This window comes from Poeciliopsis prolifica, unplaced genomic scaffold (genome assembly GCF_027474105.1).
Source record: "Poeciliopsis prolifica strain line A6 unplaced genomic scaffold, Auburn_PproV2 SCAFFOLD009, whole genome shotgun sequence".
Classification (NCBI taxonomy): Eukaryota; Metazoa; Chordata; class Actinopteri; order Cyprinodontiformes; family Poeciliidae; genus Poeciliopsis; species Poeciliopsis prolifica.
This window is the reverse complement of record NW_026562384.1, coordinates 145,892-163,627: the sequence shown is the minus strand read 5'-3', so window position 1 is coordinate 163,627 and position 17,736 is coordinate 145,892.

The following is a 17,736-nucleotide window of genomic DNA, read 5'->3' as shown; positions in this document are numbered from 1 at the left end:
GTATATATTGAGTCATGCAGACTCAGTATATATTATATTGAGTCTGCATATATTAATATATTAATTAATATTAATAAATTAATTTAATTAATATGTCATTAATTATATATTAATTATATAATTAATATGCAATTTTTATTAATACATAATATGATAATACTTTTCAATATAGTAATTATTATATTGCTAATTACTATACTAAAGTGATTATCACGAATCATAATTATTGTTAATAACAGTAATAATAAATAATTGTTACTAGCATAAAGAATAATTATAATAATTTGTGATTATTAATAAGTGATTGCTTTGGTAGATTAGCTACAGCTGCTATTAGCTAATTGAACACCAGCTCTACTGATGATCTGTCAGAATTGGTGTTAAAGTCGCTGTTTATTTTCTGACTGAACTGAAACACAGAATTCCACAACACATCTACATGTTCAGTTTGTCAAAGTCAAGCTAGCATAACTGAACTACTTCCCTCTCCCTCCAGATCAGATTTTCTTCTTGATGAACTTTTTCCTACCTGTTTATGTGGTGATGGTGTTGCAAAGCACTGCATCCATTTGTCTTTTATCAGGCAAACATGTCAGATTTAGTGCCTTATATTGTAATTACTTCATTAAAGCTTTGCATTTGACATATTTTAGAAAATGTTTGGTAAAATACAGAGTAATTTTTTCCTCTGATTTTAAATAAGCATTTTGATGAATGAATTACATGATTATAATAGTTGTCAGGCCATAAACACAATTAATCCTGTTATAGATCCAGATACCCACTTCACATTAAGAATAATAGATTCATTATTCTTCAACAAAATTTAATCATTAATTCCTGTGACCGCTGGACAGAAGCTCCAACACCCTTGAGACCCCACAAGGACAAGCAGGTGTAGCCCTTGGTTGGATAGATTTTAAATGGTCTTTAGTTTTTTCTGGTGTATCTTACATACAGGCTGAATTTCTCTGATATTGACTATCCAGACATTAAAACAATTTCTCGCACAGCCATAAATTTTGCTCCATTTTATCAGCCTACAGCCTCGTTCCTCGCTTCATTTGCTTCAGCTGCGCTGTGGAACGGCTACATTACAAAAGGTCCGTGTGACTGAATACATCTCCTCAGATGGTTTTCATGCAGACCTCCAGTTTGTTTTCCTCCCATTTACACACAGATTGGGAGGCTTTGGCTCTGAAGACAATTCCATCGCCCACAGAGCGCACGGATGGGGAAGGAGCTTGAGAAAGGGGAGAGTTTGTTGACGACAAGAACAAGGACGGGGGATGTCTCTCAGTCCGTCTTTGCCACACACATCACAACTGAACTCCATTTACAGTGCATCAAAGCATCTCTCCATCTCATTTCCCCCTAATAACCTTCCATCTTTCAGGGCTTTTCATTTAGCCTCAAGTACTTCAAATGATTCCGCAGAAATTAAACACGCGCTGCCGAAGGAGGGAAGATGAGATTACCAGCGCAAACTTTTGTACAATTTTCATTTTCCTTCGCGTGCCTCTCTGCTGAACTCTATTCGGATTCCATCATGGAATCTCGCCGTTTAATTTCCTTCCTAATTAGCCGCCTTTCATTCAGAGGGAGCGTGCTGTCTGCTGCCCGGTCCTGCTGCTGCAGCCTGTTGACATGGCACGGCTCAGCGTGAGAGTGTGTGTGAGTAGCTGTGGGTGGTCAGTCACTTGTGTTTCCAGGAGACTAAATCAATAGGCGGTTAGCCGATAAAGCCGGGTGTATGAGTTCATTGCTTGCTCCAAAAAAGGGAAAGACTGAAGGCTCTGGAAAAATGCTCCTGGCAAAGCTCATGTTTATTCGTGAGCTTTTACACATTCCAGCAATAGCATAAGTGAATATAAACACACACACACACACACACACCTCCACACACACACCCCCACACACACGCAGAGGCAGATTGTGTACAGTTTGGTGATTCTGAACTGTGGCAAAGATCCCCAAGAGGCTTCGGCTGGTCACACTGTTTGTCATTTGCATTAATGAGGGCACGTTCATGGCTGTGTGTGTGTTTGGCTAAGTGAGTGCACCTGTGTGCGCTTCTGTTCCCGTACGTGTGTCTGACTGCAGTGAACAGCGAGGATCTCTGTGTCTCTGCTCTCCTTGTGTGCACGTGTGTGTGTGTTAGTGAACTGCTCAAGTGTGTGACATTTAATGCTTTTGACAAGTAGCCGGTACAGGCTGAACCTGTGGGAATATCACAAGTCAATATTTCAATACAACACCCACAATGCCCTGCAGCGAGAGGCAGGAAGTGCACACAGGAGGGTTAATAAGCCTGGGATTTTGTCAGAGCGTTGCACGATGTGGTAGATAACAAGGTGTGTGTCTGTGCACCGTGTTGTGTCTGGTTTTCTGCATGCATGCCCTTCATTTCTTAGTTGAGCTGTAGCCTCGCCGCACGCTAACCGTGCAACTGCTTCCACATAAAGCGGCAGGTCAACTGAGGTGTTTGCAGTGATGTTTATTAGGCTTCTTTTCTCTCAGGGTGTCTGCCAGTTTCAAGGTCTGTACTTTCTCTCTCTTGCAAGAACAGAATGACATCATTCTGTTCTTACGTCAAATCTGGCAGTTCTTGCAGTTTTCATCAACACATCATCTGGGCAGAACTTCATCCTCATGTGGTGTCCAATAAGTACTGGTGTGTGTGTATGGTTACTGATCTGATGGTCAGATGCCTTGGGATATGAGAAACTCCTAGGACTACAACACTTTAGAAACTTTGCTTAGTTTCTTCTGAAACTAAGCAAAGTTTAGGATATGGAATATCCTGACCAGAACAAACTTTGGTCGTGTTCTTTTCACTCTTGAGTGTAAGAACATGAATTTCTGTTTCAGCAGGAAATGTCTTAGACCAAATCCAGTCCTCAAGAGTTACCATCCTCCAACCTTTAGATATATCCCTTCTCCAACACAAATCAAATTATTTATTTATTAATTGATTATTTGATTGGTAAGGAGTCAATCAATCAATCAATCAATCAATCAATCAATCAGTCAATCAACCAAAGTCTATTTGTATATCATTTTTCAACAAGAAGGCTTCAAAGTGCTTTACACCATAAAATACAAAAAAACATCAGTTCTCTACAGAGCTGAATGAGTTGAATTGGTCTGTTTAATTCATGAGCGTTGTACGATGTGGTAGATAACAAGGTGTGTGTCTGTGCACTGTGTTGTGTCTGATATTGAGAAGAAATATCTGCTAAAGTTGCTTATTTGTACCTCTTGAGGACTGGACTCAGTCCAGTGGTTGATTAGCAAACTGGCATCATGGATGTTGAGCTGACAAATATGAAGCAACGTCCTGACAAATATGAAGCAACGTCCTGACAGTATTGTATCAATTTGAACATGAATCTCTGATCTAACATCTTGTTGAATCTATTGAATCTATGCCATTAAGAAGTTCTCAGTTGAAAGGGTGATCCAACCAAGTACTAGCAATGTGAACCTTTATATTTTCATAAAAGACCCCTAATCTTGTGCTCCGAGCCCACAGTGGGGTCTGAATCTGAACTTTGGGAGCAGCTGATGTAAAATTCTCCTGAAAATGATTTTTTCATCTGGGAAAAATAAGACACAGATTATTTTTCAGAAAATATGTCTGAAAATATATGTTCCTTCTTTTACATAGAGTGAAAATGTTGGGCTGGTTGCAGTAAGCTCCAACATGTTCTAACGGTTTTGAGAATAGAAGTGGAACTGACAAGCCACATGAAGTGTGGTATTAGTTTTGGACCCATGAACCATGTAAATATGCAATTGGAGCTCAAATGCTAACTCCCTCCATACAATCCACTGGAGGCACTTTCACTGGTAAGATGCGCTTTGAACTTAGCCCGGCTTTTTGAGGCGCAAACATGCAGTAAGCAACATTTGAAGGTCTAAAGCAGCTCGTGTCGTCGTCTGCTTGTTTAATTTTCCACCTTCAGACGTGACCTAAACAGATTACGGAACAACATTAATCACACAGGTTTGCAGGCTTCTCCCTGGGGCTACTCTCCTGAACTGAACCCCAGATGGCTACAGCAACAAATCACTTTGTTTTTGCTCTGGACTTTCTAGATAATGCAGCATGCAGCAGAAGGTGAGCGGTAAGGTTAGCCAGAGGGGAAAACCAGCCGGCGCAAGGCTCTCACAATTACAGCAAAGACGTACGTGCGTGTCCGTAACCGAGCGGCGCATTTCATCCCCCGGCTTCAGCCGTCACGTCACAGGCTCATGCACTATTGGATGCTGTGGACTACAGCTGTGGAAGGCTGTGTAATGTGATGCAATTGAAGAAGACAGGAAGGTCAGTCAGAAGGGGCTGTAAAAGGAGAAAAAAGAGGATGTCTGTGCCTGTAGAGGTCATGTTTAGGACCTTGGCCAGGCGCAGTGAGAGATGTTTCTGATGGGCAGCGGTGTGTCAGCCTCACGGCATTTCTTTATGTATTCAGTGACCAAGCACCAGTTATAGCGTAGCTTAATCTTGTCACATGCCCTGCAGGTGGAGCATCTGCCACTGACATCAGTTAATTATCTCGAACCAAAGATTCGTTTCTGAGCTGCTGCTCTTATATAAGGCCACTGCTCTTTAAATTTAAACTGTCCACAGAGACACTCATTCAGGATCAGTGCGTATGGAAGCAGTCATGGCTGATGCACGAATAAGAATCCTGATGGCGTAGCCAAAAGAAATGCTTTTTGAGACATGTTCATATTTAAAAACTACCGTATTTTCTGGACTATAAGTCACAGTTTTTTTCATAATTTGGCTGGGGGTGCCACTTATACTCCGAAGTGACTTATGTGTGAAATTATTATCACATTATTATATCATATCACATATTATTTTCACACTAAATGACAAGAGGGTGCTCTAGAACTATCAAACATAGTTCTGAGTTAACAAAAAGTTTAAAAGCGACATTAAGGACGAAGATTTCATTGCGTTCAGTGATTTGGAGACGGATGGTTTGATAAACTTGTTAGCATGTTATTTATGCTATAGTTATACAGTTTTATAACATATAAAGAGTTATCTGAATAACTCTTTATATGTTATGCTAACTTACCAGCCAGTTCTCAGTTTGTTGTTTATGTGTCATGTAACGTTAGCATGCTGTACAATTATTCAGCCTGTTGTTGCCTCTATTCTATTTTTAATGGCTTTCAAGATGACATGTCTGGTCTTGGTGTTGGATTTTATCAAATAAATTTCCCTCCAAAATGTGACTAATAGAACGGAAAATACAGTATATAACATTTTCGCATAATAAGCCAAAACATTCTGAAGTAGATTAAAAAAAGGGCAACTGAAAATGATTTTTCATGAGATGAAAGAAAGTCATAAATTGTGCTTGTTGTAAAGTAGAAAAAAAAATTGTGTAAACAAAATACTGGAAAAACTTCTCGGGTGTTTTTGGCATTTGGAGAGGAAGACATCAACAGACAACAAGAGGAAACAATTAGCAGCTGATCTCATGTCATACAGGTATGTGCTGTACATAATTACCAGAACAGAAATTCATATTAATGTTTGATTTCCTATACATTTCCACTTGATTCTCATCTCCTTTCAGTTCTCCATATGGGATTCCTCCTCTTAAGTTTGATATCCTCTGTAGAGCTTCAGTCGAGCCAGTACAAAGACGTTTCTGGACATGACTGCCTGATGGTACATTTCTGCGCTGGCTTAGGATTGTAATCTGTAGTTCGGCAGTAGGAAAGGAAGTGAACAAAACCATCCAGTCCATGTTTGTCACACTTCCAGATGTTGGGCAGTTAAAGTTCCTTTAAGAAGAATATTTGACATTTCAGAACTGGCAAAGATGTTTTTCACTTGGCACTTCCCTCTGAACCATGGGGGCCGGTTCTGTACAGCACAGAGTATTTCTGGTGAGCTTCATAGCGTAGCTTCCTTCATGGTTTAGCTGAGTCATTGCACACATCACAGCCAAACATTGGCGGAAAACCCATTCGTTTAAATCTTCAACAGATTCCAAGCCTCAGGGAAGCAATCATTTTTCAGTAGCCGAAGGTCCAGAGTCGTAGCTGTAATCTGTTTCCACCATGAAACATTTCCAGCTCTGTCAGACAATTATGAACTTTGACAAAAGATGATTTGACAGTATTTTCTTTTGACTTTAAATTATAACATTTTGGTAAACATACCCATGAAGAGTCAACACATGACATTTATTGTTCTATTATTTCAGTTCTTTGAACACATTTCAGGTAATTGACTTCTAACGCACCTTGTTCTTTTGTTCCTGTGAAGCATTTATATTAATTTTGATTTATAGTTGTGATGGGAATTTAATCAGTTAATTTCAAATACTTAAACAAATAACCATTTGCATTATAAAGAATGCATGATTTCCTGGTGTAATGATTATACTGAGGCACACGTCTCAGTTTAATTGCTTAAACTAAACTTTCCCAAATAAATGCAAAGCACATGAGGGACATCCTGTGTAACATTTAGTGAGACAAACAGGCTGCTGCAGGCGAGCAGGGACCCACCCACTGCTGTTTGACCCGTAAGTATCCGATCAGCCCTGCCACTTCTGTCCCATGTGAGGGACTGTTCTCACTAGCAGGGCACATTGTAAATAATAGCAGAGCTGCCTTGAGCTCTGAAAATGTGAATAGACGAGTTTGTCTCAGCAACTGGCTGGAAGAGAGGGAGAAGAAATAATCTTGCACTGATGGTGAGTCCAGTGGGTTTGCTGGGTTTTATCTAGAATGTTCAACCAATTTTAGTTCAATGTACAAAATAACTATTGCTAGCTAGCATATGACAGGTTTCAAGGAGAAACCTGTCATATGTCAATTTATGCATCTGCTTCATTTTCCTGTGGGAAAAGTATATATATCTATCTATATCTATATATATATAGATATATATATATGGTTAGATCTATATATATATATATATATATATATATATATATATATATATATATATATATATATATATATATATATATAGAGAGAGAGAGAGAGAGAGAGAGAGAGAGAGAGAGAGAGACATAGTTTTTGTTTTTCACTGACAGCACCTTTGTTGTAGACACACAGTACATTACAAGAGTGAAAAAGGATTACAAAAATATACACTTTCATTTCAGGGCTTAGAGAAAAAAAATAAATTTTTTGCTGTGTATGGGATGAAAAAGAAAGAGAAATCTCTGAAAAATATATTTTTTGATTTTTCATTTTCTAAGAAAAAGAATAGAAAGTTTTCCCCTTCAAGAAAAAACATGTTCCACACACAGCAGGAATATCTCTTAAGGTTATTTGAAGAACCATCTCAATAAGCAGGATGTCCTTAAGATTGTCCTAGAGAGAAAAAATGCAACAACATTATTATAAAGTTCTTAGTCATGTAAAAAACATAGCATTATTGTTCATTTTCTGTTCCACTCTCCCTATACATTCCCTCCATCCCTATGTGCTGTTGTTCTAGTAAACAGCATATAGAAGCATTTCTGAAGTATAGGAAAGAAACCTCTGTTCTCTGTTTATCAGTCACGAGTTCTCACACCAAAGCAAGATCCACATTGGTAGATCAACACTTGTTGGGAAGTGTTTATTTAATCAGTGAAAGTGCCAACGTGTCCTGGGCTCAGCAACTAATCTTGTTTTCACTCGTCTTTGCTCAGTTGCGCTGCAGCAATCTTCTGCATTCTGTCCATGCTCTCATTTCCTTCCACCTCAACAGAAGAGTCTGCTCTCCTAATTTGTAACTCTTTTGTCCCTCTGTGCGCCTTGTGTGCACCTAAGCTGGCTGTGTGTGGGTGGCTCTTCTTTATGCTGTCTCTCAGCACTGCTGGACCGTCCATGTCTTCCCTGAAGGCTTTATGGAGAGATCAAGACAGAAAGTTTTATTGTTTTAGGAGTTTGTTTTGTCTTGGGACCAGCTGAAACTCTACATGCATCTAAACCTGAGTCCCCAAGGTGTAGAACATTGTTCTTGTTCACCGGCCCACACAGAGGAATGGTGCAAAAGTGAAGGCTGGATATATTGAACTCATTTCTGGACTGTAACCTTGTTTCTGTTTCCTGGACATGGTATATTCAACCTCTTTTCTCTATTAGAAGCCTAAGATCAGTCAGTTTAACACATGACTCAAAAAGATTGGTAAGTATGAATAAGGAGGGTTCTTACAGGTTGGGTAGATCTTCATAATCTTCCGTAAGTATTTGAAAAGCTGGAAATACACAATGAGAGTCCTGTTAGTTTGCTGTAAGGACACAATAATATATTGGATTTAACTGTGAAACCATCCATACCACATACTGATATCATGTAAGTGTTATTAAGAAACCAAAGGAGCGATCAGCCCCAACATATCATCTAACCATCAAACAGTATTATTTATTAGGGTTGAGAAACACCTAACACAGTGCTTCTCAAATAGTGGGGCGGGCCCCCTTTGGGGGGCGCGATGCGATACCTGGGGGAGCATGTGATCCTGGGGAACAGGCTTTTTTTTGGCCGTACTAGTATAAAGTGTAATTGCGCACAGTAGGCGGCAGTGGCGCTCTCATTGTTACTTCTGTCACGTTTGCGACAGTGCAACATTTTATGACTTACAAGACAACAGGTTTGCCTTGGTTAGCAGTGTTAAGTCAACAAAAACCTCCGACTGCGTTCTGTCTATGGCCTCCGTTATTCAACAACCCCCAACATGAAAAAGTTTTTCACAGGGATGAAAAGAAAAGCGGAGAGAGACAAAGATAATGAGACAACAGAAAGTCAACCGAAAGCTAAGAAGAGGAAATACGACGAAGCGTATTTAGCGCTTGGCTTCACTGTGACTACAGTTGGAGAAGAGGAAAGACCGCTGTGTTTGCTGTGTCTAAAAATGCTCGCAGCGGACAGCATGAAGCCAAATAAATTAGCGCGTCACTTAAATACGTTACATCCCAATCACGCCGATAAGCCGCGAGTTTTTTCAGCGAAAAAAATGTTAATAAGGAAAAAATGTATGCAGAGATGGATAGTCACGGTGGGGAATGGGGGGCGCGAATAGTTTTCTTCTTGCTAGGGGGGGCGTAACGGAAAATAATTGAGAAGCACTGACCTAACATATGATGGGTTGTCATAGCATTGGCTACGAATGTGCATGTAATATGAAATGAGGAATAAATTCAAAGGCAACAAAGGTTTTTTTTCCAGAAAATTCCAGACAGGCAGTCAGAGAAATTCACACCAACGTTATCAAACTATTGCTGTAAAAGTCAATGGGAGCCTATAAATCAACGTTTAACCTCCTCTTTATTCAACTTGGCAGGACTTTAAATGGCACGCCTCGTGTGCCTCCTTAAATGCCAGGCCGGAACGAACACCTTAAAATAAAAAGATTTTTAAAAAATCGTCCAATTCAGCCGGAAAGCAATCTACACTCGGATCACGTTCCATAGCTGAGAATCTCATCACACGGCCCCGTCTGCCTCAGACTCAGCGGCCCGCTCCAATAGTCCTAGCTTATTATTGGAGGAACTTCAGTGGTGTCACACAAGATGTGATGACTATCTTAGCGGCTTTTTTGTTTTTTTTCAACCTTGTTTGTGTTTGTGCACACTCTGGGCAGCCGTTTGCTGCATGCTAAGTCATTTGGATCTCCCTCCACATCCGTGCAGATCAGAATTCCTGAACTTCGCCTGCTGCGGTTACTGCATGGTTAGCAGCGAAAACAAGCCACTGCAGGGTACAGCTGGCAGCCACCGTGTGTATGGCAGTCTTATAGACATGATTTATGGCAAATATTACCAGGGCCCTGAGAGGAGAAGAAGAAGGAGGGGAAAGATGAAGGAGGAGAAGATGAAAGCGAGTGAATGCGAGGGGTGAGAACGGAGGAAGAGTGGAAGGTGACACCAGGTTCTGAGAGAGACAGAGTGAGGGATGAGGGCCTCTGCAATCTCACCCATGACTAAGATCAGTGTAGCGTCTGGACTCTGTGTGTTGGAGTGTGTGTTGCGTGATTAAATCTTTAAGCGCACACAGTGTCAAACATAGCCTGGTGTGTGTGTGAATGTGTGTGTTTTTCAGGAGGTTTGTGAGCAAACGGGATACGACAGGCGACTGGGGAAGGTTAAGCGGAACGGCTGGCTGCCCCACCCGGCGGGCGCCGCCTCTCAACCGCCACGCATTGATCTTAATACGGAGAGCGATGGCAGAGAGCAGGGAGAGGTCAGCGGGATGAAAGACGGCGTGAACACTGCGGAGAAATGGAGGGGAACGGCGGGGGACATTAGCGGCGCGTGGGAAGAAGAAGCAGCAGTTCAGGATGGATTAACATAGAAGGGGGGCGTGTCAGGGTGACTTCTGGAAGGATCCGCGCTCCGTCAGTCACCGCTCCACCGCTGCTGTTTTCACGTCATGTCCCGCAGTCGTAGTACTGTGAATTAACGTTGATATGCTTGTTTTCAGCATCGTCATGCATGGGGTTGGAAATTTATAATCTGTTTTAAAATCATTTGCAGTATTTGCATAAACTTTATTACATTTGCTCTGCTTTGCAAGTGGAAAATTCAATCTCATTTGCTTCTTTTAAATCTTATTCTATCTTAATAACTGCAAATGCCATCAGGGAGACATGTACAGTGGACCCCTGGTGTTTGATGTGTTTAGAGACCACTGCTGCCCTCAAATTACTGAAATCGAAGAGTGTTTGAGACCTCCTCTATAAACACTTATGTCAAAAGTTCAAACACCAAATATTTTACTATCCATCTATCCATTTTCTGATCACCCTCCTCCCTAACGGGGTTGGGAGGTGCTGGTGCCTATCTCCAGCTGCGTTCCGGGCGAGAGGCGGGGTCACCCTGGACAGGTCGCCAGTCTGTCGCAGGGCAACACAGAAAGACAAACAGGACAAACAAACATGCACACACACCTAAGGAGATTTCAGACCAAGACCAAAGACCAATTAACCTGACAGTCATGTTTTTGGACTGTGGGAGGAAGCCGGAGAACCCGGAGAGAACATGCAAACTCAGTGCAGAAAGACCCCGGGCCGGGAATCGAACCCAGGACCTTCTTGCTGCAAGGCAACAGCGCCACTGTGCAGCCCATATTGTATTATCATTGTAGAAATATTTGCCCTGCCATAGAGGCTAACATTCATGGCATTTCTTATCTCAACTATTGAGTGTGCAACCAATCGATATCAAGGTAGAATATCCGGATTGACAGCTTTTCAAATGTCAGTGTCAAGTAGCATTGCACCTATTTGTATTTGTATAATACTTAAACTTCCCCAGCTCTGTTTCTTTCAAATATTTTATAGAAAAGTGTTTAAATGAGCAGATTTTATGTGAATATTTTAATTCACCCCAGGGAAAAATTTGCAATAAGGTGGGGATCCTCTGTATTTTACACATATTTGTAAAGAAATAATTCAACAGTTTGATGTGTTCTTTGCATATTGCATAATGAATTGTGGTGAAATACAAATTCTTCACTATGTTTCCCCACACAAACTTAAATAAAATGACTTTAATATTTCTGAAATATGCTTGCATACCAGCAATAGCAGTAGGACAAATATGGGGGTCAACTGGAGACCTGAGGTTAAATTCCAACTGCCTGGAAGAAATATGTAGTTTCATTACATTTTTGAACCTGTAAGAGTTAACTCCTCACTATCTGACTTTAGACAGGACATACAAGAAATTATGTTTTTGCAGTCATTAAGAAGATATTCATTTGAATATGACCCATGGAATGAATATAAATCCAAGTGTGTAAACTTCAAATGAGGAAATTTAGATATAGTTTTCTAAATATCCGTTGACAACGTGCTTTCAAAATGATCCTTGGTATGTGTGAAATATACATCAACCAGCAGCAGTAGGTACTTAACTAAGGTAGGAACTTTGTATTATGACTGGTTTAAGGTGAATTTGCTTTGACAGCCAACAAAAAGCTAATATGCTACTTTTCTATCTTCCTGCTGTGAGTAGCCACGCCACTGTGCTAACATTAGCTTGGAAGTGAACAGGAAGTAAAGATAGAGTTTCAGGAGATTTCATTGGATCTCTAGGGAATAGTTTTGTCTTGCCTCTTGACTAAATACACAGACAAATCTGAAATAAAAACTGTAACTGTGGCATTACACTAAGGGTGTCCAAACATTTGATCATGTGAGCCAAAAGAACCAGAATCAAGCATATAAAGTAATACAAAAAATATTTGTAGTTAAGGAATGTTGTTTGTTGTAGACCCAAAACAAGAAAGGATTTTGCATGTTTGCATTATTAAAAGAAAGCAACCAAATTCTAATTTTCAACTCAACAAATTTATTCTCAGCTATAAAAATAGAGTTTGGTTTCAAAACACTTATGTGTGGCCAAGTTAAATAAATTAAATGAAAGATGATTGAATGCAGCAGTGCCCACACTGCTTTCAGTGACTGTCAGAAACCAGTAGAACCAAAGACATGGTTCTATTTATAACAAAAGCTTTGCTACAAAAAGACGAATACTTTTTTTTCCATTGTAAGAGAATTGATTCAGTAATAAAAAGACTCTGGCCAGTTAAAATACAGTAGAAACTGTTCATTTTTAATCAGAGTTCCATCATTCTGAAACTGGAGGTCAGTTTCTGTGCTAGGACTACAAATGGGCAGCGGAATCTCCTGACCTACATAATCATCGGTACTGTTGTTTCTTACATTTCATTTCAGTACATCCAATACATTTTCATCCATTGGTCAATTATTATTGTCAATTGTAAAGTAAATATATAAAGTGTAATTGATAACACTTTATTTGACGGGGTGTGAATAAGACTGACATGACAATGTCATAAACATGACACAACACCTGTCATGAACATGAATAAGTCTTTATGAATATTTATGACTGTTGTCATAAAATGTCATTCAGTAAATCATAACACTTTTAAGTTGAAATTATTCAACATGTTTTTATTGTGACAACTTGACATAAACCAAGAAGTCGTGATCTGACACAAATTTATTAATATTATTTTTTACCTACATATTTTTTAAAGCTTAATCAGTAATACTTTTATAAGTATTTCATAAGCGTAATGACACTTCATGACATCATCATAATTGTTGCTACTTGACTTGAAGCAAGAGTTAATATTAATGATTCTGTTAATGTAGCATTTGACACTGTAATAACACTTAATCACATCATCATACCTGGTGCTACTTGTTCCACTTGATGTAAAAGAAAGCAACCAATGATGTAAGAGGAATTTTTAATGACTGTTTTCAAGCTTAATTGTTGGTCTAACTTGTTCATGACAGGTGTTATGTCATGTTTATGACGGTGTCATATTATTGTTATTCACACCCCATCAAATAAAGTGTTACCGTATAATTTATAAAGTAAATGATACTTTATTAAATTATTATAAAATATGATTTATAATTTACAAAGTCAGAAAATCATAATTTTCTGACTTTTCAAATTGATGCACCAAACGCAGAGAATCTACATTTGGTGCATCAGAAGTTGGATTTTAACAGAGATAAATTGTTCGGCTGCCTGTCAGCAAAAAAGTGTTTGGCTGACTCATTTTGTGCTGAGCGACTGAAAAGCTGTTTAAGTTACAATAACTGGAATGACTCAGCCTTCAGTGCGCCAGCAGAACACGACTCTTCAGAACAAATTAAACCATAACCTGCACCACAAGTTCTCAGAGAAACGTCAGATAGGGACGTAGAAAAAATGTCAAGGATTTAATTTGGCTAAATTAAGTGTTGTAAAAAAGCAACATGATTGTGCTACACTGGTAATCACCATCTTCAAAGAGATGTGGTCAGAATGGAGGCGGTTGGGGTTTTTTAGGCTGTATAGAAAGAAGTGCGTCTGAGAAACAATAATGTGTAGTTTGGTTTGTAAGCCTGACATGGGCTACATTTGGACGTGTTGAAGAATGTGAGTCACACAAAATGCACTTCTGATAATTACTCGGGCGTTATCCAGGAAGCAGAAAAAAAATCTCATGACTTTTTGGGATTTTATTTCTAGTGGGTAGTAATTTGAGTTCATTTAGGGTGCAGCTATGTTCAAAATAATAGCTTTTATATTTCCAAAATGCATTTGGAAATCTGCGTCGTTCAGATAAATTCATAACATGTATAATTATTTACCAGATTTGTTCTCACTTCATAAAACAGTAAGAGGAAGGAAAGACTTTGAAACGTGAAGTGGACCACAGACTTCTCCAAAAGCAGGAAATGGAATACAGCGCAGGGCATTCTGGGTAAATACAACCAAAACAAACAGGCATGTCAAGCGTTAGCTGTCGATATACTCCCCAAAGAGAACATCAGTGCTTTCATCAGTTGCTAAAATGTTGCTCTGCTTTTTCCTTAAGCTCCCTGTGTGTCCTATAGTGAATTGTAGTTTCCCAGCTTTGTGACAGAAGGGAACATCTATGGTGAAACTCAGCTCCTCCTCCCATGCTGAGCATGTCTCACCACAACAAGCAATAAAATGAAACAACACAACATTTTACAAACCTCTTTGGTTACTTGGCATGTAGCAAAATACAGATAAGACCCAAATTATCCATACTCCAGCCATAATAATAAATTAACCTTTACATTTTCCAACATGCTTTGAGAGATGCCTCATTTCTTATCGGAATCAATTCTCTTGGCAGAAAGAAATTAAAGTAAAAGGTAAATTTTCACAGTATATGAACAATTTTTGGTTTAATTGCATTTTCTCCCAAACAACTGAATCATAAAACTATCAAACTGCCAGTATAATGAACTCTAGATTGTGAGAAATATTTTTTTATACAGTCAGCTATTAAACATCTCAAAGAATACCCAGCTTCCAATCGCATGTATATCTTCAGTGGCAACGGCCAATTAAAGGTTTGTTCTCAAACAGATTTCTTCAGTTCCCACAGCACTAAATCAGTGGAGCTGCTGTCTGGATCCTTTATGGACCTTCAGAACACCTTGATGTCTTTTGTTATTTTTTAGTTATCTTTACTGCTGTCCTTGGACTGATTGTTCCCTCAGAGCAGATGCTTTTCCATGGCAGTACTCCCAGATGTCTGGCTCAGTGATTTACTAACTGTTCTGTTGTAAAGTCAACACTGTAACTTTAAAGAAGCAGAAATATGTAAAATTGACCTTTTTGAGCGTTACACAATGTTATACTGGTATTTCCTCATCAAAAACAAACCTGGAGTGTAGCCTTGATTTATTCTCCCAGGGCAACCATTCAGCTGTGCAAAACACCTGGGTGGACCATCCATTTTCTTACACCCTTGTCCCTAATGGGGACAAGTGGGGCACCTGGAGACAGGCACCAAGGGTACAAATAAAAACTTGATTTGTCCTTCTGAAACTCTCAGAATAAACCAAACACACATTCAAAGAGATGCTGTGGTCTTCCTTCCTTTCTCCCAGATTGGTGGAGCAGTGGACGGATGACGGTTCTCTGTTGTCCCCAGAACAACAGGCTCCTCTGGCACCAGACTCCATCCTGACTCCATCCTACAGACACAAAGAGACAACTTCAGGGCAAACACTGTCATACGAGACCGACCCAAACTAATAAAAAATGAATTTCAACAACATCAAATGAAATATTAAAATGCTATGCTCTTTTAGAGAAGCAGCCAACGACACACATTCAGTGGGAGTAAACCAGGCTTTTTAACTGTCGAAGTAGAGGCATGAATTATAGAAGAAGAAACATTTCTTCTGCTTTTACTTTAAGCAACTGCTACGCATAGATAAAGTAGTAGTTTTATGTGTTGATACAGTTAAACAAGTGGAATATTGCCATGTTGATTTCAATTTTCAGTGTTTCTTTCAGAAGAAAACAATTCTGTGATATATTGGTTCAGTGAAGTGACTCGGTATTCTTTGTTCCTGGGTTTGCAAAGTATTCAGTAAAACCACGCGAAGCTGGGCTAAATTTAGTCATTAAGGCACTGAACCACTCTCTTCATACAGAAAACACAAGGTACCTACTGAACACCTGGGAACAGGAAGTTCAGATGTTCAATCCAACAGCAGCAATCAGCAAAAACCTGGTGGAACTGAAGACCTGCGTAGCTCACTGTGTAGCTCACTGTGTAGCTCACTGTAGCTCACTGTGTAGCTCACTGTAGCTCACTGTGTAGCTCACTGTGTAGCTCACTGTAGCTCTCTGTAGCTCACTGTGTAGCTCACTGTAGCTCACTGTGTAGCTCACTGTGTAGCTCACTGTGTAGCTCACTGTAGCTCACTGTGTAGCTCACTATAGCTCACTGTAGCTCACTGTAGTTCACTGTAGCTCACTGTAGCTCACTGTAGCTCACTTTGTAGCTCACTGTGTAGCTCACTGTGTAGCTCACTGTAGCTCACTGTAGCTCACTGTGTAGCTCACTGTGTAGTTCACTGTAGCTCACTGTAGCTCACTGTGTAGCTCACTGTGTAGCTCACTGTAGCTCACTGTGTAGCTCACTGTGTAGCTCACTGTAGCTCACTGTGTAGCTCACTGTGTAGCTCACTGTAGCTCACTGTAGCTCACTGTGTAGCTCACTGTGTAGCTCACTGTGTAGCTCACTGTGTAGCTCACTGTAGCTCACTGTGTAGCTCACTGTGTAGCTCACTATAGCTCACTGTGTAGCTCACTATAGCTCACTGTGTAGCTCACTATAGCTCACTATAGCTCACTGTAGCTCACTGTAGCTCACTGTAGCTCACTGTAGCTCACTGTGTAGCTCACTGTGTAGCTCACTGTAGCTCACTGTGTAGCTCACTGTGTAGCTCACTATAGCTCACTGTGTAGCTCACTGTGTAGCTCACAAAAGCTCACTGTGTAGCTCACTGTGTAGCTCACTGTAGCTCACTGTGTAGCTCACTGTGTAGCTCACTATAGCTCACTATGTAGCTCACTGTGTAGCTCACTATAGCTCACTGTGTAGCTCACTGTGTAGCTCACAAAAGCTCACTGTGTAGCTCACTGTGTAGCTCACTGTGTAGCTCACTATAGCTCACTGTGTAGCTCACTGTGTAGCTCACTGTAGCTCACTGTGTAGCTCACTATAGCTCACTGTGTAGCTCACTGTAGCTCACTGTGTAGCTCACTGTGTAGCTCACTGTGTAGCTCACTGTGTAGCTCACTGTGTAGCTCACTGTGTAGCTCACTATGTAGCTCACTGTAGCTCATTGTAGCTCAGCAAGTGCTATAATGAATGAAACACTTGTAAAAAAATTAAAAGTTTCTAAAGGGTTGATAGAGGAGCCATGATGTGATGACTTCCTGGAGGCGAAGTTTCAGAAAGAGCAGGAGTTTTTAAAGAGACAAAGGCCTAATTCCAATGTGTTCATTTACACAGTCAAAATTCTTTTAAGCTATGTATTCTACAGTATTTGTATTAACAACTGGAGCTACCATTAATCACTTTGTTGTGCTATAACACTACTTGTTGTGTTATAACATACATAACACTGCCTCTATAAATGTCAAAATGGACGCTTTCCAAATTAAATATCATTTTGTGCAGATTGAACAGCAAGCAGTATTAAGGACTTTACATAGAAATCAAGCACTTTCAAAGCCTTTAAGAAATAGAAGAAGTGGTAATTTGTTTGAAGGATTTCAAGTACAAGTTTATACAAGGAGAATGTATAAACTTGTACAAAACTCAGGACTCATTGATTTCTTCAAGAAGAAAAAGGACAAGTGAACTCAAGAACCTTTGACCTTCTAATTCAT